The sequence below is a fragment of the Apostichopus japonicus genome, chromosome 7 (assembly GCF_037975245.1).
Source record: "Apostichopus japonicus isolate 1M-3 chromosome 7, ASM3797524v1, whole genome shotgun sequence".
Taxonomy (NCBI): domain Eukaryota; kingdom Metazoa; phylum Echinodermata; class Holothuroidea; order Aspidochirotida; family Stichopodidae; genus Apostichopus; species Apostichopus japonicus.
The window spans coordinates 8,275,511-8,299,584 of record NC_092567.1 but is presented as its reverse complement, the minus strand read 5'-3'; the positions used below and the strand labels follow the sequence as shown (position 1 = coordinate 8,299,584).

The 24,074-nt window shown below is 35.7% G+C and overlaps 1 pseudogene; it reads right to left on the bottom strand.

The window, feature by feature from the left end:
* Nucleotides 1-410: 410 nt before the first annotated feature.
* LOC139970022 (uncharacterized) lies at nt 411-19,862 on the bottom strand (annotated as a pseudogene).
* Nucleotides 19,863-24,074: the final 4,212 nt, after the last annotated feature.

The following is a 24,074-nucleotide window of genomic DNA, read 5'->3' as shown; positions in this document are numbered from 1 at the left end:
TCAACCAAGTATTTTGTTCAGCTAGAATTCGAACTTTAAGTTTGGGAGTCAGGACAAATTAACATGAGTGTCTATGACTTGGGAATCTCTGTTATAGTATTGATCAGGTTAATCCTTGAATTGATCTCTTCCAATTTATCTAAATTTGGATCAATGAGACCAGTCCATCATGACTACCACGTACATGACTGGTGAACTTTCACATCCTCCTTATTTCCTCACTAAATCATTTGCACCCATGCTAAAGGCCTTGCTTTGAATTAGCCCTTCTTTGTCAGATTAAGAGATGGTACTCCCGATAGGATAGAGTAGTGTGGGTAAGCAGATAGGGAATACTGATCTTGCATTGAGATTTAGTAACGGTTAGGCTAGGAAGCCTTCAAATCAGTTTCAATAACTCAAATAAATGATTAGACAGGTCAAGATCATTATCTTTATTTATTCTCCCATATTCCTGAATAAGTGATTTGAAGAAAAAAACCTGAGTTCTCTCAGGTAACGCTTCGTAAAAAAAGATTATTATCAAACATACTGGAAAACATCAACACTTTAAAAATAATACTATTGCTGTAATTGAATACTTGAAAGAACCAATCACAAGTGAAATCAAGATGTTTCTAAAGTGTCTAAAGTACACGCATGTTTCCTGACATTAAAAGTATTTGCCAAGAGTACCATTGTTCTGAACGACTAAAATGTAAGTGTTACAAAATACAAATTCCCAGCCTGTTCTTTAAATGCAAAGTTAAAAACTGGAGTTAATACGTTCCAAGGATTCAGCAAACGAAGCTAGCTTTTACGGACTTAAATGTATTGCTACAATATGACATTCTCTTAAAAGGAATGTAAAAAAGTATCAATAGTAGATGCAAGAGAGATCTCATGAAGTGTTAATATACAATATATAACTGCATTGGCAATTTTAGTAAATTGCCTAAAATATCAAAATTGATTACAAATAAAGACAAAATGAACGTGAACCAACGCATTTTTTTCTAAAGGGTAGGGATTTGATATCAGAACCAGAAAGTCATTGTGAAACAAAATGATGACTTTTCACGGCACAATAAGTTGGCACAAAAGGCCTGCCATGGTTAATAGAGAATATCTATCAGTTCATGGACCAAAAGAATATGCTAAATGCTGAAAAGCTTCATATGGCCTACTACTAACAAAAACAAACATAATTGTAAACATGTTAACAAATTGAGTTTTGTGTGTGTGAGTGTTATTCCAGATGTAATATTGTAGTTTCTTGGGGGATTTTTTGAAATTCGACAATGCGAATATAAAGTGTGTTTGGTACGTTTATGCTTAAACAGTATAACAAAGTTCTACCTTCCAACTTTCATGAGATTCATAAGAATAATATTACAAGTCGAATTGTATCAGTCATAAACTTGCTCGGCTGCTTAATTCTCTGCTTGAGACTTGTTAGATTTAAATTGTTTGATCTCTTTACCATTTCTAAGTAGTTGATAATGGATTCTTCTTTTCTTGATCATTTTTCCCTACAATAAGACCTCGAATAAGCTATGTTGTAATCAAGTCTCCACCCCATCAATATAGTTGTTGGTAATGATGTAATAGTGTAATTTAATGTACCATACGGCAAACGTTTAATGTTATTCTTTATACCCTTCTTTACTTAAGTTACGAATGTAAAGAGTGTAAGTTACGTATATAAAGAGTGGAACTGAAAATTTCAATGTAATGTCATTCAGTGCATTGATAAATAATTTAAAACAAAATTTTGAACTGCAAAATTGTAAGCAATGGTTATATCGAATGACAATGGGCATGATTCCTGCATGGCCACACGATATGCAAGGTATCCATTTGAAAATGCGCCCTTTAATACAACTGCCATTACAGTTTACCTGCCTCGAGCATGTTAATAGGCTCTCGCAGTAGATCAAAGGAAATTTGAGCTGAGCAAGTGACTTTTCCACGCTTTTTTCCTTTGCTAGGCTTGGCGAATAAATTACGCAAAACACAGGCTAACGTTCCAGACTAATCACCTTGAAAGGTGAAGAAGTGGGCAGTGACGAAAAAATGAACTGCTTTCATACTAAAAGGCGGTTTTTCAATGCATAGCTTCTGACTAGCGACCCCAGAAGAAATTTCAATATAGGAATCATTGAAAAATTAAGGCAGGGTTCCTCAGTTTCTATATCGCAGGAGTTGTGATGCTGAGGTGACTGGTTCAAATCCGTTCCATAGAAATTGTTATTTGGTCTTTTCCATCAAAATGAGCATGTGTTATAGTTTTGTTACTCAATGTACTTGAACATTATACCTACTTAATCCAATCCAAGAATGTTGCACTTATTTTTTTCATAAACTTCAATCGTTCATTCAGTACCAATGTTATAAGATCGTCGTTGATACCTGTACTGATTTATACTGATCTGGCAGTTAGGTGGCTGATTTATACTGAGGTGGCAGTTACGTGGCTGATTTATACTGATGTGGCAGTTAGCAGTGGCGTCAGTGTATCATCTTTGGGTACCTTCAGTTTCCTTTCTCTAGCCTTTTGACAGTCTGTACCCCTGCAGTAAGATAAATTGCAACAAAATGTGAACATAGATCTACGTTACAATGCAAATAAAGTTTAACATTGTTTTACCCATATTCTATTCAATAAAACATAGTTCTGACTTTGCTGGATTGAACAGGCTGCAGCGACGTCATCTATAATTCATTCTTAAAAAGATATTCATACGTAATATATATATATATATATATCAATTACGTATGGCCATCAATGCATCTTATTTGATATACACAACCTACATACTGTAAAAGTGTGTATCCTTTATCTAAATCCCATAATTGGTAGTATATACCATGCTGCTTCACAGGGGGGGGGGAGGGTGGGGGGGTTTGAAGTAGCATAATGTATACTACTCCCTTGTTGGTCAAGCCTGTCTAAAGAAAAACAGTCCTCCTCAAATTCACTCAAGCATGAATAATTTGTTACTTGATAGCATAAACTACCCCAAATACTGCCATAAGTATTCATCCTTGAGTGCACCTATTTAATTCACCAGTCACCTGTATGATTGTAAACACAAGTGCTCTCATGGCCAGTACTACTTTCTGGTGTGCGATGACAAGTTTGGCTTGACACTGAAATGATACACTGTGTTTAATCGTAAAATTGTGCAGAAGAGCGTTCAGTATGGCTATAGCATTACCAACTCCGGTAGATATTCAATCTCCCCTATTTTTGGTCAAAACAGGGGATTTGGGTGGTATTTGCTATAGGCAGGGATTATCGTAATGATGGGGATTTGTGTATGTTAACTCAATAAATCACCAATCGTACGAAAAAATACATATAAAAATAACTTACTGCCATACTTCCCGGAATTCGCTAACCTGTATAAAAGAAGTCAATCATAAATGACAGCTGTAATTTTATTGTATGACAAAATAATTCAAATTTCAAAAGTATGGCTGCTAGGGATTTGTGAAATCACATTGTCAATCAAATGAGATTAATAAATATGGAGCAATCAACATAATGTTACCCTTAATTTACTTTTTCATAGTAATATGGGTCAATAGAGTAACATTAAGAAGCTATGTTTGTTATGTCTAATGAATCCGTGAATCACTTATGTTTTCTATGATCTATTAGCAAGCCTTATGTAACTTATAAAAAGATAGCAAAACTCCACATTTCCTATTTGCGATATGTAATCTATTCTTTTGTGTTCAAGGTGCACACAGCGACAATCTTTTTTTGAATCGTCCCTTTCAAACATTATTATATTTCTATACATGCCAAAAAATGTTCAGATTAGTTTGTAGGTTAATGATCAATCTCCATTACAATGTTCATCGAGATTAAACCAATGAATCTGTGTATTGTAATACATTACCTACCTCCTTGCTGTAAACTGCATCTGTCACACAGAGCGTACGATCATCATACTATAAGTTAGATACAATAGGAAGGTTTATGAGCTTTACCAATATGACGTCACAAAATCACTCCAACAGTTATGAGGCGAATCAAGAATTAATTTTCTTTTCAATTCAAACAAAGAAGGAAGTATGCTACAAAGAAAAATGTTACTTTGGGATGAATATCAGAGATGCTTGAGATCCAAGTTATATCAATAATATCTGTCATGTGACACTTTGACGACACTCTGATGACGTTAATATTCAAAATGCAATAATGAGCATGTATCTGGTAATTACAGGAGCAAAGGTGTCAAGAATGAATGATCTATCAACTGTTCTTTGTTGCCTCTTAATCTTTTTTGATATTTATGTAACGGTTTTAGACTGACGCTGATCAAAAGTTAATGCAAAGACTATACGATACTGGACACACACGCAGCAATTGTAACTGACAGTGCGAAGCAATTGATTCTGGAATCAAAAACTCAACTGTTATACAGAAGATAATTGCATGAGGTTTTCATCTACTACTTTAAGGCAAGATGCACGACGGTACTGCAATCAATGTTAATTTAATGTACTTGAGTGAACACAAAAAAAACTCTGAAAACTAACCGGTTAAACATTTTTCCATATACCCCCTAAACTGTTCATTGAAAAACAATCAATCGGTACGAACACTGGTCAAAGTAAGGTTATACAGACATGATGTAATTCTGTTTAATTTTCTTGTTACTTGATTCAATATGTGAGTCCACCTCAATAATCTGAGCAAAATATATTGATGCATCTTACCTGTCAACCTGTTCCTTTCTTTTATTGATTCATTTTGAAAATCACTTAACAGTCGTTGGGGAGTTGCGATTCTTTGAATACATTAATACTTCTTTCCAGATAATTATATAACCAGTTGCCAAGCAATAGGTTAGTGAAACATGTTTTAATAAGTTCTTAATACTCACCATCCATCGACCAGATTCAAGGTTGAGGTCATAAATTTTGCCACTATCGTACGGTAACCAAGTGACTAAAATGAAAGAGGTTACAATGCCATGATTAACAAAATAAAAATAAAACATGATTATTTCACTCCCAGACACCCCAATGACCTACACTACAGTCACATAAGCCTTGAGCAATTTATTGTGAAGAGACTGTACAAGAATCTGCTACGCCCAGCTATTTTACATAATTACATTAACATATAGAACATGCGCAAAACAAGGCAGAAGGGCAAGTTTTGCCATCATTCTCTGTTCTGTTATCGAGTGAAAAATGTAACTTTCATATATGCGGAAAGCTTTGAAACAGGATAAACCAGTTTGTGTATAATTCTTTCTTTAAAAAATTTAACCGACATTCTTCAGAAAAGCATATCATTAGATTATAGTTAGATCATGGTCTCCCCTTCACTGGCATGCATCATGCAAAAGGCAAACGTTTGATGCACAGCATATGTAACATACTGGATGTATTTCATGTAAACCCTGATCTGGAGATATTCCCAGTCTTAAATTACCCTCACTGCATTATATTATTGTAATTGTAGAACTTCCCGAGGGTATCTAATACTAATTCAGTCTGGTTCTTAATTCCTCACCATATCTCTGTGGTGGTATGTTTATATTTAGACACCTAGTGTATGTATAATTGTCTAGCAGTGACAGACACTCTGAATACAGAAGTCAAAACAACAACATCTCAGCCAGCTGTACCACCTCTCTTGAGTCTTGTATCAAGCTTATTACTGAATGTAGCATGTATTAGAATATAAGACTACACACTTTAACCTTCCCAACCATACCATGAATAACATGTCCCAACAGGGGATTGTCTCCTTAGGTAGCCGCCCTGACCTGGTACGAAACAGCAGAGGGAGACTGTGGATGCAAATCCTTCACACCATTCAACCTCATGAGCTCAACATTCGGGAAGGACATGACTAACTTTTCTTCTGTCCCCGCCCTTCTCCCCTTGTCCCCCCTGTCACTCCTCTTCCCGTAGCTCTCTTCCACCCTTTTTTTTTTCTCCACACATTTCTGTCTGTGTCCTCCAGTTTACTCCCTACCCTGTTCCCTTAATACTCTCTTTGGATCTCCTACCTCTCCTCTTCCCCTGTTGGTTTCTTTCTTCTTTCCATCCCTTGTCTATTAATCCTCTTACATTTATCTCTTTGTGTTCATCCTGCTCATTAACCTGTTTGTATTCTGTGTCTGTTTTTGTCCCTTCTGTTACTGACACTTTTCATTTAGCCTCTGAAGAAGTTCCTGCTTACTGTAGGATTGAAATTTCAGGCCAACTTATTTTTACACATTCTCTTACACAGGCTCCTTAGTGGATAAGCAGCAGGCTAACAGTTTTATTTCATTTTGAATATAAAACAAGTTCGAAGGCTTGATGTCTCCATCATATCAGAATCGTCTATAAATATACATCCTTTGCTTGATGTTTCACACATTTAATTTATTATTTTAATGATAACTTCAGGCAACCAATGATAAGTAATACAATTTACATTATTGACTACAATGATTGGCTGCTGTAATAATAGTAATCAGTCTCAGATCATAACGTTAATGTACAAACTGTTGATATTGATCAATCGACAGAGGTTAACCTGAGCATTCGCATAAAGTACCTTTCACTTTCCTTGACTTCAATATTGAAGGAATATCCTCAGCAGCAATAGACTGGGGCAACAGACAAAATAAGAACCTGTGAAATAAAGCAGAACCATGAGTCGGTCAATTGCCTGATCACAATTCACAAAAAGTTATCCGATTTCATTTTTGGTAAATTTTTCAGACGATTACTGTCAATGACCTGAACGAGTAAAGCATTGACAATAACACAGGCGATAAAGCTAACCTGTATATCATCTATAAACAATGAGTAAAAGCTATTCATTAGAAGGAAAGTCATTCAATGATATAGTATTTGTTTTGCGAAATATTTGAAATATATCTTATTTTCTGCCAAGTCCCTAAAATGACAATTAACCCGAACAAAGCACCACTCCTCACGATCCAAATGTAGAGTTTAACAAACAAGGCGAAGGTAAAAAATGGGTCTGTAAATACTCAATTCAGAAACAATAAAAATCTGTCCTGTGAGAGTATCTTTCCACTTGGCAAATAATGATAAAACTTTCTAGGTATTTATGCCTTTTAAAAGTGTGAAAGTGGTATCTAGGTACGCATTACTAAGATACGATATTCATTGAAATACTCACATTAGCTTTTCCAATCGCTGTGAATGTTGTGCAAACATCAATATGCCAACAACCTCTGTCTCTGTCAGTTCTCTTCCCTCCTCATATGTATCTATCGATAGCTTCTTTAATGACACAGGACAGGACAATCGTAGCCCTGAACAGAGGATGATGTTACCAGCATCAGCCTTGGAGAAGGATTGTAGAAGCTCCAGATGGAAGATGGGGATCTGAAGGAAGGTAACATACGATTCAATCAACATTGAAATGATTTAGAGCTATATCGATTATTTATACGTTTATAACCTACTGTGGCCAGTAACTTTCCTGAAGGTATCACTTATCCATCTTAATACTAGCATAAATCCACTCCTCGCATTATTACGATTAGCCTCAAGTTTGTATATTGAAATCTAACATTAATATTAACAGAAACAACATTTTTCTTCACCATTTTTTAATATGGGTTGATCCAACTTCTTTATTTAACATAGTACACAATATATAAAAAAGACAGTAACACTAAAGTGAATAAATGCATGAAACACAAAATGGGCAAAATGACTGATATATGAATGATAACCAGGATGAAATATGGGCTGTTAGACTAGGAATGTAGTGAGAAAATTTCTTCATATGAATTAGTTATGTTAAACGTCATGTGTTATTGTGTCGAACCACACACCTTATGAATTATAGATATATTGTCACTACAAAGTGATATGTAATCTTTAAATCATCTTGTGTTATGTGTGCCACTAGCTGGAGTACTCCTTGGAAAAATAATTCATTATGATATGATTATCTTATGTGTACATTTAGCGTGAAAGTTAATACACTGTGAAGACCAGTATGGTTACTAGGATTAAAAGTTTAACAGCGTTTGAGTCCGCTCACAAAAACTTGCGTCCCTGTAGTCCTCCATGAAAAATGTAATGTAAACTACCTCTACAGGAACACATAATACTGAGCTATAATGAACCCTGAAAGCACATTGGCCTGTGCACAACAAGAAGCCTATAGTGATAGGTCTATGCCATGCACAAAAAAAAGCATCAAATGATAAACCTGTAACTATTACACACCAACAAAATGACTTTTAAAGTTCCAAAGCGAGAAATTTTACCGTAGACTAGTTAACCATACTGTATATGCTTTCCCAGATCACACAATCCATCCTACTGCATGGTAAACAACTTCCTTACAAAGCATGTGTGAAATGTTATAGGCTATGCATATGCTTTGAATGTTGGAAATTCATGTTAAGTAATAGGAGTGCTTAGAGAGAACAAGTAAAAGTAAAAACACTGCACGTTTAACTCATTTTATTGAGCCCCTTAAATTTTGTAGAAAATAAATAGATCTCGACGACACAAGAACTCTTTCCTAAAGGCCTTTAACTACTTGCTCACAACTTTTATGAAGCCCTGTCGTAAGTTACCATTAACAGCTAACCAATGCAATGTTATTCATAAGTTTTATTGGAAATTGAACAAAGTTTTCCCTTTCCTCAACCACCATTGGTGAGTTGGCCCAACCCCGGCCAGTTTCAACCCATTGCCCCTTACAGTATGTAAATAACTCTTCACACAAAGTCCAATAAAAACTCAAGTTTCAATAGCTACTTTTGACGATGTATGAATGTTGCACAAGAAAAATAAATCAGTGGGGCACATGGTCAAAGACAGTGCGAAACCTTTGCAACAAAGAAAGTACTGCGGCATGAATACTTGAGCAACTCTCAATGCGAAGAGAACAAACGTACTGTGAGGTGAAAATATTTTTTTAGTTTCCGAGATGTTAGCTTCCTACAAAATTCCTAACTTGTATCAACTCACAATTTTTGTTATCAAAACAAAGACTCAAATATTACGTGATATCGTAGAAAAAATTCAACCAAAATTTCAGACCGTGACTGTCAACAGGGCCTAATGTTATGATATTTAAGTGCACACAAATGATAGCTTATAGCACAAACATTGTCATCTCTACACGGGAAAGTAATATTAAATTGTTGTTAATTTACATAAATTGTGTTCATTGAGCACTACACACACAAGAATGTTTCCAGACAATGGGTAAGGAACTATTAGCCAATCAGATCATGGGAAGTTTGGAAAAGAACCATGATATTGTTTGCATGTAAATCTCTGTAATGTAAATGTTGTTATAACAAGGTACGGAGTTATAACTCCGTACCTTGTGGATGATTGCTATGATTTATTTAATTCAATCATCAGAATGATTGGAAGAAATTTTGGTTATCCTGAGGTTTGGAAAATAATGTTCATTCAAAAGATATTCATTCAAAAATTTTGTTTTGTTATGTTTTGCATATAGGCCTAGTTCTGAGTGTGTGTACTTAGGGTTTCCATCCGCGGGACGCAATGTGAAGTGTTTGCGTCCATCTCTGGAACTTTGCGTTCCGGATGCACAATCCTGCATTCGTAACACTGTTGAAGACAATGAATCAAATTTTTCAAATAATTTGACTGCAAAATGCAAAATGATACTATCGTATCTTTATAAAACACCTAATAACATAATGGGGATGACATATCTAGTACATAATGGGATGATGTATTTTGACATATCTAGTCCATCATGGGGATTTTGATATTTGACTACTGACTTACATCATTGTTAGATGCGTTCTTCAGTAGCTGCAAAGTACAATTCTGTTGTAATTTACTATCTTTAGTCCAGATCTGTAACCTCTCTGAACACAGTGACTCAGTAATATTGATATTATCAACCTGAAAATAAACACAAAATGAAGCAGTGTAAACTTATCTCTCTGTTTTTACTTTTTTTACTATTCTAATTGTAGTATTATTGGTATTACTTAGGGGATAAATACGAGGGGAACCGGTCTTAAATTTGATTTGAGACCGATGATGACGTCATCGAGGAGGCTGAGCGGACCGAGGCGATAGGTCTCAAATCAAATTTAAGACCGGGTACCCTCGTTTTTATCCCCATTCATAAATGACCCTCACAAATGTTAGAAAACAGCATTTTTTCGCTAATTTTTGCTGATCTGTATTTAATTCTCCTAATGCCTCCCTTGCTCTTTTTCCAGAATGACGTAATAGTAACCTCATTGTAAAACAGCATTTTCTTCCGACGAACATTAAGAGTGAAAAAATACGTATGAAGCAGTGTCGTTTGGTCTTACATTTTTATACTTTAATCCATTCAAACACTAAAAAATGGAGGCAAATGCAAATTAAATAGGTACAGATGAACAAATTTCTAAAGATAACATTGTAAAACGTTTTTTTGACCTACCAGGTCAAATTGCGCAATAAACAGATACTGAGGTGTGTGTGTTCTGGAAAGTCCGTAAACGCTACAACACAGTTAGGATAGCAACGTTGCTTGTTGCTAACATTCTTTTGAGTAGAACTCGTCTATCCCTGATCGGTAGATGAACCGTTCAAATAAACGTTTACTGGACCTGAGAATGAGCAGTTTTTGAAGAGGTTCCGAGCTCCATTGTTCGACAGGTGTTCTTGTAGTAACCGCAGTGTTATTGCGAGTCTGAAAGATCGCTAGGCCTAGTCCCTGGTCAGTCATGTCGTTACTGCTAGTAGTAGTAGTAGTGCTAACGTTATTGTTAGGCTTAGCAACAAGGTTTCTACTGTTACTAGTGTCAACATTGGACGCTTTACGCTTCGGTTCTTCGTTGAAGCACCTCGATAAGGGTGCTGACATTGACTCTAGCCCAAAATTAAGCTCAAAATTAATCCCTAAGTCATTCATGTTACTCGAAGTATTTAGCTGGATGATTTAAGAAGTACGTACAGTGTGTATTGAGACTCTGTGTGTGTGAAAACATATACAGTACTACTGCTGTAACTGATTGAAAGTAGGCTATATATGCTGTACAGTGTTCTTTGCAATTTGGAAAATTTCTTTGCCCATAAACATATTTGCATATACTCATGGCATGTCTTCATTTCTTTTAATTATGACTTCATGATTGCCACGGCAACAAACCAGTGTTTGTCTAACATTTCGATCCTGAAGCAATTCTCCTCTCTATACACTCGACCAGTCTCGAATCGCATTCGAGACTGGTCCAGTATACAGAAAGTAGGTTTAGGCATTTATGAATATAGCTTAAAGAAAATCCATTGTTATGAAAATAAGTCCAAAACACATCCAGCAAAACGTCCAGACTTACCACTATGTACAGAAAAGTTCAAAATAGTCTCAATAGAAAAGAAACGTCATACAAGGTTACCTTGAGTATCTTCAGTTGATTAATGATCTGAATTAATTAGTAATCAAAAAAGTCCAATGACCAACTCATATTTTAAAATATTGTTTCCAAAATCTAGAACTACACATTATATTCCCTAAGCTATGTCACGATCTCTGTCGTTGTCTAGTGGTTGTCGGCATTTACACTACTGTACTTCCAACTTGTTGTGCACTAATGGACACACACAATAACAAAAAGCCCTGGCAACTAAAAACAAAAGAATCATACCTCCCAATCACCAGAATGGAGATTCAGGCTGTAACCGTAGTCTCGCCAGTATACTATGATGACAAGTATGTAAAAATATGTTAAATTTAAAGATATTTTAGGATTTATGAAGGAGAGGAATTAACTTTTTCACATAAATGAAACGGATACCCCTACACTAAAAATGGAACACTTAAGACCTATAACTTTGAATTTGGTGCTTTTCATCCAATAAATATGGCTTGACTTAAAACGACACGATTTCGGTGTTTAGACTTAAAGTTATGTTCTTAAACAAATATCATAAGTATAGGTATAATAAGTTAATAACATTGCCATTACAGTAGCTTGTACCAAAGGAATGTGTCGAGCGGGACAAATCAGTTAGGCGGTTAACAATAACTGCTCCTGAAATCAATGTAATCCTTCTGACAGAGCAATTGATTTTGTCATATTTTCTACTTTTGCATCATTCTGGCTTTTACCAAAGGCTTACATTCTGCTTTTTGCACTTCTTATGAAAATGTTACAATATATTCTCTTATATCAACTCCTTGATGACTAGATTTAATGAAATAATCAACTAATACTGACAGAATCAATAGTTACTTTTAAGTTTCCTAGATATCATCTCTGCATTGATAGACTCTTGAGAGGGCGAAAGAGGCAGCAGACATTCACTGAACCTTTGAAGTAGAAAGGAAGAAACAAACCAACATGAGAGAAAGATAGCAAAACAGTCTTGCTATGAAGCAAATTCCATATAGGAAATGATTAGGAAGTGCTTCAAAATGATTGGAATCAAAACACCTTACTGTGGACATTATTTTGCTGTTTAATATGAGCAAATGAGCCCACAACTGCAGGAAGGTAATAGTGTAATGTACAGTATGTTTAGGCTCGTCCTTAGGTCGTGCTACAGTAGGAGTCCATGAAAGGAATTGGTGTGCAGACAATCAGATAGATTGTAAAATAGACTTGTTTGTAATACAATTCCACGCACAGTATGTTGTCCTCCGTTTTTAAGAGTGGGGGATTATCTCGTACTATCACATTACTGATTAAATCCTCCAAAATTCATGAAGAAATTTGTTGGTTTCAATTACACCTTGGCCTCTTTGATGATAGTTATCATATCATGTAAGACATTTTCCCAATGATATATGAAAAATATTCTTACCTTCCAAATTCACAACTGTCATTGTTTTTTTTTGTTATAATTAATACCGTGATGGCTAGTCATACCAACATAAACAACTCATCTTTTTTCATGATTGTAACACTAAAATTTCCGATTACAATGTATTTCTTGATGATACATCATTTCTAATACCAGTTTTTTCAGAGCTCTGTGTTTATCTCTATTACTTTGGTTAATCAGTTATTTTAAATGTTACAAGAGAGAATACTTGTACAGTAGGTACATAGTATGATAACAAAAACATGAGATTCAACTTACGACAGCTCCTTAACAGACTGACAGCGAAGCCCAAAACAGAAGATGTTTGTTAACTGTATCTCTGATATTGCATACGGTTCATTTCCCTCCTTCTCAGTCTCTATGTGTATCTTTTCTACTGTCACTAAAGGACAGAGAGAGAGGCCAGATTGGAGTAAAATAGTGTATCCATCACACTCCTTGAAGGCCATGGTCAGGTGTAGGCAAGCTATGGTAATCTGTTAGAGAAATGGACAAGGTTAATGTATTGTAGTTATCCTCTAGTAAAAGTATCATGCTACATTATGAACGGATGGAGGGTTTTATGTAATTGAGTTAGACCAGTGTTTCAATGAAGTGTTTTGAGAAACTTCTTCGTAGCGAAATATTGAACTGTAGTCCATCACTGGACAAATACCGATTCGCATATTGCAGTGGTAGATCGGGTGGGGATGCCCGCCTGCTTCTGGACACTATTCTACGTCAACATGTGGACACTCCTAGTAATTATGCAAGGACTTGTTTTATGGACTTCAGTTCTGCATTTAACACCATTTGTTGTTATGAAGACCTCACAACTAAAACTCAAATTATTCAAATATTTTCAAGGTTTGGATTGTCTATGTCATAGTGTGTTCATTTATTACTGGCAGTATGGCCACATGAAAGCAATAAAGCAAGTGACACTATTGGTAACGACATTGACACTAAGTGTTGTTACTGTAGCATTTGAAATTGTTTACGTTCGTATGGTCATTAAGTCGTTATTTTGGGATTCAACCTCTGAAGATATGTATACAGTTGGGAATCTGATCTCATGAATCGATTGCTATTATATAACTTTCAAGAAATGCAGTGCAAACTGGAAAAATCAAAACAGGACTTGGCAGAAAAATAAACCAAGCACTTAAATACATGAGAGGGCAAAGGTCCGAATCCCGGTGGAGGCTGGAAGTTTTGCACTGTTTTTTGTAGGTATAAGAACACACTGATTATAATTATATTGAACAATAACAGTACAAGACCGTGACCACATGACCACAAACCTGAGGAAATATGTCTTGATTGCATTGAAAGAAAATTACTTCACCTGTGTTGCACTCGCGAATTCCAAAACTTGTAAAGTTGATCTCTGATGTAGTTGACTGTCATCGCCATGCACGTGGACCACTTTAGAGGCCAACTTTGTGATTGCATCAACAACATTCTCATTTTTATAGTCTTGTTCCAGCATGCACATCATAGCAAACTTTTTCTGTTTAAGGTTGTTTTGCAGATAATTTACAATTTTACCTGAAGCAGTCTTATTAAGACCACAGGCAAATCTGTAAACATAGTGAAGTTCAAAAGGATCCAAAAAACGGAGCAGTTCAGCTACACTCTGGCTCTCTGTTGTGGCAGAGGTTGAAGATTCTTGAGATAGATAATCAGCAATGTAGTGGGCAGCATACCACTCACAGAACAATTTGTGGAAGAATCTGACTTCCTTTTTGTAGAGAAATTGATCACCAGTCAGTATTTCTTCCTCAAAAAATATTCCAGTATTAAGATACTGCTCATAAAAGTCATCCCCAAGTCGTTTTCTCAGGGAAGTACTATCCCACACAATCAGTTGGTTTCTACCGCTCAATGCCTCAAAAGCAACCTTGTTCAACTCATCATGTTTTAAGTCAAAACATACCTTTTCAATTGGTTTGTTCATCAAATGACTATGTAAGCAAGCTATCACATTACGAAAGAAGCTAGTAACGGATTTGAATGTCTTCAAGTCTTTGTTCTCGTGGCTCATGTGAGCAAACAAAACAAACAACAAACGAACTTGACACAAGTCACCAAGTAGAGGGTTTCGTTGGAGTTTAAGTATTATTTCCCTGGCAGCTTGTTCGTCACCGTGTACAACTGCTTTCTGAATATATTGATCTCGGATGTCCTCGTTGAAACCTGTTAAACGTATTCGATCAGTATGCGGTGCAAATTCTTTCGGTAAGTAGAAAGGCCTGGTAGTCAGAATGACGTCTATATCCTGCAACATTTCTCTCCGAAGGATAAGAGAAATATCAGTCTCTTGATCGTCTTTATCAGGGTATTCGTCAAATCCATCCAAAATAACCAATACACCTGAACAATTCTTTATGATTGATTCCACAATATCCTCACTCAGATCTGAGTCTCTGGGTAATATAAAACGCTGTATTGCTTGGTATATTGACTTCACCCCGCTCAGTTGTCTTAGCCGCAGGTAAATAAGTATAGGTACGTTACTTAAAGGGGATTTTGGAACTCTTTGGCACCAATCGTATGCAAGCTGTAGTGTCAGTGTTGATTTTCCGTATCCAGGTTCCCCCCGCTATAATTTGCCGACCACAATTCTCAGGTTTCTTTAGTAGTTCATGATGAGACTCTAAAAGTTTCCAAATTTTGTTTCCACATGCTTGTTGAACTAACCGTTCAATGCCGCTATAAACATATACTTTATCAACACAATACATTCTGTCTCTGATGTAAGGCAATGGTTGTACGGAGTGATAAAGTATCTCATACTTTGCCTTTAATTCCTTGATGAATTGTTCCTCCTCTGTAGGAAACCAGAAAAGTGTGATTAGTACCAATCTTATTTTATATCAGGAACAAATACGATAATGAAAATGGTCAGAAGTTTTTTTTAATTGGAATGTCATTTTTGATAGCTGCTCAACCAAATTTTGCTGTAGAAAATGATGTCTTGATATGTAAATTTAATTGCTTAACTTTAGATTCGTTCTCAAACTAAATGGTTATTTGAACAGCTGCTTTAAGTGCAAAGAGACAATCAATTCCAACATTTGGCAAAGATGTGTAAAAACAAAATTCTTGGCCCAGACCATTTGAGAGTCATCATTGGGTCATAACTGTTATCTGAAGTGGGACGCATTCTGATGTAATCAGAATGTTCATATCTTATTTCCATAAACCATAAATACTGAAATACAAAAGGAACTGTGAAATTATTGTGTCATTAATCAATCACCATTTGGTAAAGTTAACTGCAACATGAATTTGATATGACAGCAATAAAGTCACTGGAATCAGTTACATTATTATACATTATCATTTGTAGAGGATATGTATGTTGAAATTTATTTTAATTTATGCTTGGTATTTAACAGTATCTTAAAGCAATTGAAGGTATTGTTTGCAGCATTCACTGCACTCAGCTTGCAATAACTTGTACATCAGACTTACCAGGTGTGCGGTGAGTCTTAGTCTTGGGCAACATCTAAACAAGAGAGAGGTAATGATACTTTCAAACATATTATTAATAAAATTATTAATATGAAGTCACTATTTGCAAATAATTTGACTAATTAACATTTTCTATTAAATAGGATACAAGATAACATAATATGTTTGATGTTGCTAAGTAACCATAGGTTGTACCTTATTCTTATATAAATGTACTCAGAGTCTACATGGCAGTCAAGCTTGTCTAAAGAAAAACTGTCCTCTCCAAATTCACTCAAGCATTAATAATTTGTTACTTGATAGCATAAACTACCCCAAATACTGTCATTAGGATTCATCCTTGAGTTGACCAGTCACCTGTATGATTGCAAACACAAGTGCTCTAATGGCCAGTACTACTTTCCTGTGTGTGAAGACAAGTTTGGCTTGACCACTGATAAAATACACTGTTTCTTTTAATCATGAATTTGTGCAGAGGAGAGTTCAGTATGGCTTGCATTACCAACTCAGGTAGATATTTAATCTTCCCTGTTTTTGGCTAAGACCAGGGGGAATGGGGTGGTTTTTGCTGCAGGGATGATCGTAATGTACATGTTATTCTCAACACAAAACTAGTAGGGAGAGGATTTCCTGACAGTTGCGTGTATTACTTATATCTTTTACAACATGAAACTATCCATTGGTAGGAATGCTAAATATTTCAAATGAGTATAATGTTAACTTGTTGTTGCAACATATTATGTGTATCGATTAATTCAGTTGTTCACTTCCGGCATCAAAAATGCTCAATAAATATAGGTAGCGCAAGTTAATATACAGTAGTATATTTTGTTTAATCATGTGTAATCTCTGAGTTTCCCACGTGTTTGGTGATCATCAGACAAGTGACACGTTTGTAACCATTTTCTTTATGGTATGTACCGTGACTGATTAAAGTAATAGATTACGAAATCTCAGCGCCTGTTTCTTTACTTAAGTTTATCTATGTGTTACATTCTTTGCGTGTTATTGCGAGATTAAAGGCTCGTCGTTACTAACATACAATCATCCAAGCCGCATTTGTTTCCATACCACCACCAGTCCTCAGTAGGGAATATTTAAGTGCCCCCGGAATCTTAGACTGAATTAGCGTTACAGTATGTTTAACAGCTTTATATATTTTGCTTCCCTTGATATTATTTATATTTTCAGATATTACAGTCTTACCTCTTCGTCTTCCACAATTTTCCTCCGACTCCTTCGGAAGTTTAACACTGCAGGAATAATTTATGTAAGGTTAATTAACCAGAATGCAAAGATGCATCGTGGTTTCGATGATGTAACATCAGCAGTTTTCTTCATGAATCTGACATCATGTACAGTGAGGGTGTACAACATACTTGAACATAGTAATACAGTGAAAAGCAGTGTGATGTGAAAAAAAAAAAGAAGTCACAATGACAGAGGCTGTCCTGAAATTACCATTCACCTCAACAACAGGCATCTTGTACTAAATGTGATAGATACATCAAGATACTAAATATGACATCTGTCCTTGTTGAAATATTGTGTAAAACATGGGTCTCACAATTTGACACCTGGTGAACTCAAACGACCACTGACCTCCGCCCAATGTGGTACAATTACATACCAAATATGCCATCTGCCCAAGCTTCCCCCATGATATTATGTTAGGAAGGTGTGTTAGTGTAGAGAGACAGGTAAGAGGGGAGTAAAGTAAATGTTTGGTATTTGCTGTCTTCATATGACCTTAGACCTCCACCAAAAACAATAATAGGCTCCTTAACTTGTCCAAGGTTCCCTTCTTGCAAGATCATGTTTACAAAGCTTTCACGATTTGACCTTATGTCCCCAAGTGAACCTTGAACTCCACCAAATCAATGGGCTTCTTTGACTCAATGCTATATCATACCAAGTATGAGATCTGCCAAAGCTTCTAATATTGAGATAACATGTTTACAAGGTTTTCATAATTTGACCTCTTATGACCCCAAATGACCTTCCACTTCCCCGAAAAAAATTAACTTCTTTAAATCAATAAGGTACTTCTACACATTAAATGTGAGGTCTGTTCATGCTTTCCTTCTTGACATATCGTGTTTCAAAAGTTTTCACAATTTGACCCCTAGTGACCCCAAATGACCTTTGACCTCCACCAAAAACAATAGGCTTCTTTGACTTAATTCGGTACTTCAACAAATCAAATATGAGGTATGCCCATGCTTCCCATCTTGAGATATCGTGTTTACAAGGTTTTCACAATTTGATCCTTGGTGACCTCAAATGGCTTTGACCCCCACCAAAAACAATAGGATTCTTGTACTCAATGTGAATTTAACCTCACCAAATATGAAGTTGGTCCGACCTTCCTTTCTTGAAATATTGTGTTTACCATGTTTTTACAATTTGCCTCCTCATGACCCCAAATGACCCTTGACCTTCACCAAAAACAATAGGCTTCTTGTACTCAATGTGGTAAGTCTACACATTATATGATATTGGTCCGAACTACCCTTCTTGAGATATCATGTTTACAAGCTGGGCATCACAAACGTGCACATACACAAAAATGCCATCATCAATGCAACGGTTACTATTATCATCAAAATAAAAAACAAACAATAGTTGCTATACTTTTCTGTTAGTCAATAAGAATAATGTAGATGCAATGAATACAAATAGAATACAAGAAAATAGCTGACAAACTTTGCTACATATTGCAAAGTGATTGTGCTATGCACCATGGTACAGTACCTTTCATACAGACGACCAAAACCACCAGAATTAGAAGTACTACAATTATGGTTTTAACCACAGCAACTGCCGATGAACCCGAAGTCCCCTTGTTGTCTGTAAATAGGAAAAACACATGTTAATTAGTAATTTGAAATTAAGCATTGGAAATATTAAGTGATGATCAAAAAGGGTTAACATTATCACAAAGACAACAATTATTCAATAAAATCAACTGCACTTTCCAAGTGCACATATTTCAGATACTGTAGATTTAAGACTAGACTGTGTATCAGTATTCATCAGTGTGTGAGAAAAGACTAGCCTTTTGGCGAAATTAAGAAGCAGATAACAATAAAGTTGTTCTGATGGAGCTTAAACTCAGATTTAGAAATCATAAGTCGGATCAAAGAAGAAGTCATTGGAGATGCAAACTAGCCATTCATTTAGAAGCATAACTTCTATCAGACATAAAATTCACTGAACATACGGTCTGTATTCTAACTACACGAGCAGGCTACTGTACTGGATCTCACAATTGCAAAATCATTTACCTCTTAGAACAAGATAAAAGAGAATATTTAGATCAATTCTAATGTAACTTCAGGTATAAAACACTCATTATAAAACACTCTAATGTGATCCCTCTTTCAGGCGCTGATAAAATTTTGAAGTTTGTTGTAAGAGAAATGTCAAAGATTCCTCACTTTTCTGTTGATGTCCTTTCCAGCTCTGTTAGAGATAGAGCAGGATAGTTTTCCTAAGTTCTCCATTGGAGTTTGACTTCTGGTCATATTCCACAAACTGAACACGTCACGTTTCCTGCTCTTTCGACGTCAAGTACACATACTGTGTATGTCACATCCTTCTACGATTATGTACGGCGGGCTTGGATAGGCTATTCAAGAAAAAAGGAGAAATTGTGGGTTTTTTTCCCACAATGACTGGTACATAACTTAAATACGTTGTACAATTTAGTCAATATGAAGTTAACATACAAAGAAGTCCGTACATTAAAGAAAACATATTAGACAGATCATATAAACGTGTACGTTCCATTGTCCACAAATGTTGCATTACAGTCCATTCATATAAAGTAATACCTCTGGGTGTGAAAGGGAGCAGTGCACTTACTCAATGACTACTGTAGTGTCTACAGTTATACAATAAAGTAAAACATCTTGGTGTGCAAGGAGTAGTGCAGCACTCAAAGAATAGAAGGAAAATTATACAGTTATGTAATACCTCTGGGTGTACAACTGGAGCAGTTCAGTACTCAATGACTACAAGTATCTAAAGTTATACAGTAAAATAAGGCCTGAGCTGTGTATGAAAGGGAGCAGTACAGTACTCAATGATTACTGTAGTGTCTACAGTTATACAGTAAAGTATTACAGTACCTCTGGGTGTGTAGGGGAGCAGTACAGTACTCGATGACTACTGTAGTATCAACATTTATACAGTAAAGTATTACCTCTGGGTGTGTAAGAAGTAGTGCAGTACCCAATGACTACTGTAGCGTCTACAGTTATACAGTAAAGTAATACCTCTGGGTGTGCAAGGAGCAGTGCAGTACATATTCTTGATTACTGTATGAACAGTAAATACAGGAAATATTTACCTCTGGGTGTGTAAGGGGCAGTGCAGTACTGAATGACTACTGTGGTGTCTACAGTTATACAGTAAAGAAATACCTCTGGGTGTGCAAGGAGCAGTGCAGTACTCAATGACTACTGTAGTACACCTGCACATTATACAGTAAAGTAATACCTCTGGGTGTGCAAGGAGCAGTGCAGTACTCAATGACTACTGTAAGTATGTAAAGTTATACAGGAAAGAAATACCTGTGGGTGTGTTAGGGGGTAGTGCAGTATTCAATGACAACTATAGTGTCTACAGTTATACAGTAAAGTCATACTTATGTATGTGTAAGGAGCAGTGCAATACTCAATGACAACTGTAGTGTCTACAGTTATACAGTAAGGTACTGTAATTACCTCTTAGTGTGTAAGGGGGCATTGCAGTACTCATAGACTACTGGAGTATACATGCATTTGCAGTAGTCAATGGGTACAGCACTGCACCGTACACACCCATAAGTATTACTTTACTGTAAATCATATTCCAAGGTCATGAGATCCACCTCTCATTTGAAACTAAACAAAACCTTGACCTCTGATAACTTTGCGCATGAAGGTGGCACAGGGATCAACCATGGACAACTTTTATCAGTTTTGAGATTGAGTTTTCGACCCATAATTGACCTTTTTTTGACCTTGGATCACATGACCATTATGTCTGGAAACGATCCCTTACCCTATTCACAACTAGTCCCAAAATGTCAACCATATTGCACCCCATCAGTGGGAGTTTCACAAGTTATTGCCCCCAAAACACACATTTTGAGCCATAATTGACCTTCGGTGACCTTGGATTACATAAAGGGAATTTTGGAAAACGTGCAACTAGTTAATTCACAACTTGTCCCAATATATCAGCCATGTCAGACTTTGTCACTGGAAGTTGTTGCATAAAATTAACATAAGTGGGCAGATTTTGTCATGATAAGAGATCTTGAATGACCTTGGAAGGCATGACAGCTTTTATGAAAAATATTCCCTTTGATGTGAACTTCATCCTAAAATTGTTATGAACTCCAATGTACACACACAATGTTATTGCTAAAAAGGTATCAAATCCAACCTTTGGCACCTCATAACTTACGAACCGGGTGTTCGATCGAAGCGGGAGTTAGTTTCATCTTTAGAGCATGTACAGCTCTATCATATGGTCAATTCCATGGTGACTCGCGTGACATTTTTACTCAAATTCCTCTCTATTTGATATCATTTAACAAATAAAGAAATTACCTGGTAGAAAAGCATTAATGTAGCAGTGAATGTATGCCTTAATGCTTACAACAGTAGAGAAAAAATATTTATACCTCAAGTATTGGGGTGAAATTGGCGAAAAACTAAACGTGACTCGCGTGACAGTTACTATTAGCAAAAATCAGAATGCACAACAAATGTTCGATTTCTTATGTCTTATTAAAATTTTTCCAATTACTTTTTATAATCATACCGAAGTTGAAAAATACCTCTACCTCAATTGCTATGCAACTTTGAAAAAAAAGTTGTAACGCATGAAAATAACGATGCAGATGTATTGTGACTCGCGTGACAAGAAAACGTGACTCGCGTGACAAGTTCACTTTTCGGATTGTTCTAGACCAAATGCAGTAGTGAATTGAGGGTACAGATCTTGCATAGTGAAATATAACATTCATTGGTCTAGAAAGTGTCCAAAAGGTACTTCCCTTGGGAATGTCCAGATGATATTAATGTCCCCGAGTTACCTTCATGACTGCAGACAGTAGGTAATATACTGTACGGGTAGTACAGTTGTTCAGGCAATATATTTTGTCAATTAATATTTATAACAATATTAAGTCTGTTGAAGCCACTCATTTGAAAGTTATAGAAGAAACAGATCTATCAAAATGTGATTCAAATTACCATTCTCATTTGTCATATTTGAATAAACCAAAAGTGTAATATTTGAGAAGATACATTTGCTCATAGGATTTTGGGAATGATTGAGCAGTTAAGACCTTAAGGTTGTCAAGTCATAGCACATGGCATTGCCAGATACAAATGTAGATTATGTTTTAGTATAATACTAAAAAATCAATGACATGTGCTAACGTTCCAAATGTGGTGATAAAATAGGCATTTTATTGCGAATAAATATTCATGATTTTAAATTCTGATATTTCAAATGAAATTATGATAATTAGTTGCATTATGTGTGCCCATATTATTTAAGTTGCCTAATTAAAGGGGAATGCATATATGTGATTCATTCATCAAACTAGATAACATCCCTGTAATTTTCACACAGTAAATAGGTAGAAACACTATCTTGATTTGACGTGACTCGCGTGACGTGACTCGCGTGACATTCATAAAGGGTGATTTTCTGCAAAATTTGAATATCTTCTGAAAAGGAAAATTCTGTAATCCTTTTGGTATCTATGTGAAGACTTGATATTCATTATTTTGGAGTAAAACTATTGTGCAGGCAAGGAGAAAAAAAACAAAAACAGTCAATTTTGTGACTCCGTGACAGTAAATCGAGGGTGTTTACTGTTTTCTATTTACCACTGTTGTCTAATGCCTTGATATCAAAATAAAATTGAAGCTATTAAGTGAGCACTATGCTATAGCAAATATAATTACTCCAACACACAGTAAATAGGTAGAAACACTATCTTGATTTGACGTGACTCGCGTGACGTGACTCGCGTGACATTCATAAAGGGTGATTTTCCGCAAAATTTGAATATCTTCTGGAAAGGAAAATTCAGTAATCCTTTTGGTATCTATGTGAAGACTTGATATTCATTATTTGGGGTAAAAATATTGTGCAGGCAAGGAGAAAAAAAAAAAACTGTAAATTTTGTGACTCGCGTGACAGTAAATGGAGGGTGTTTTCAATTCACCACTATTGTCTAATGCCTTGATGTCGAAAAAAAATTGAAGCTATTAAGTGAGCACTATGCTATGGCGAATATAATTAGTCCAAAAAACTGATGATATCTATGATTACTATGTACAAATCTGCACAAAATGAAATTTCGCTGCATTTTTCATAATTTAGTTACAACTGAAACATTTGTTATAACTGACCCCATAATCAAACAAATGATGTTTCGGGGGTGAAAAAATTATTTTTAGTAACTACAAGTATTCTATTTATTGGAAACTTATACAATTTTAATGTACAATGATTTTAATTTTTTTGATATGATGTTGACCTTATCATGGAATTGACCATATAGTTAAATATTGACAAACTTGTTTTGGTTTTATGTCCTGTACAGTATCTCCTAAAATGAGCATATACAGGACTTTGCACCTGAAGGTCGCACAGGGGTCAACCCATGGACAATTTTGATCAAAAGACCATTTGATATCTGGATATGGCCACAATAAATTCAAATAACTAAAGAAGCTAATACAGGTCACCAGAGGTCAACCTAAGGTCAACGGTCACAAAATTGTGGGTCCACT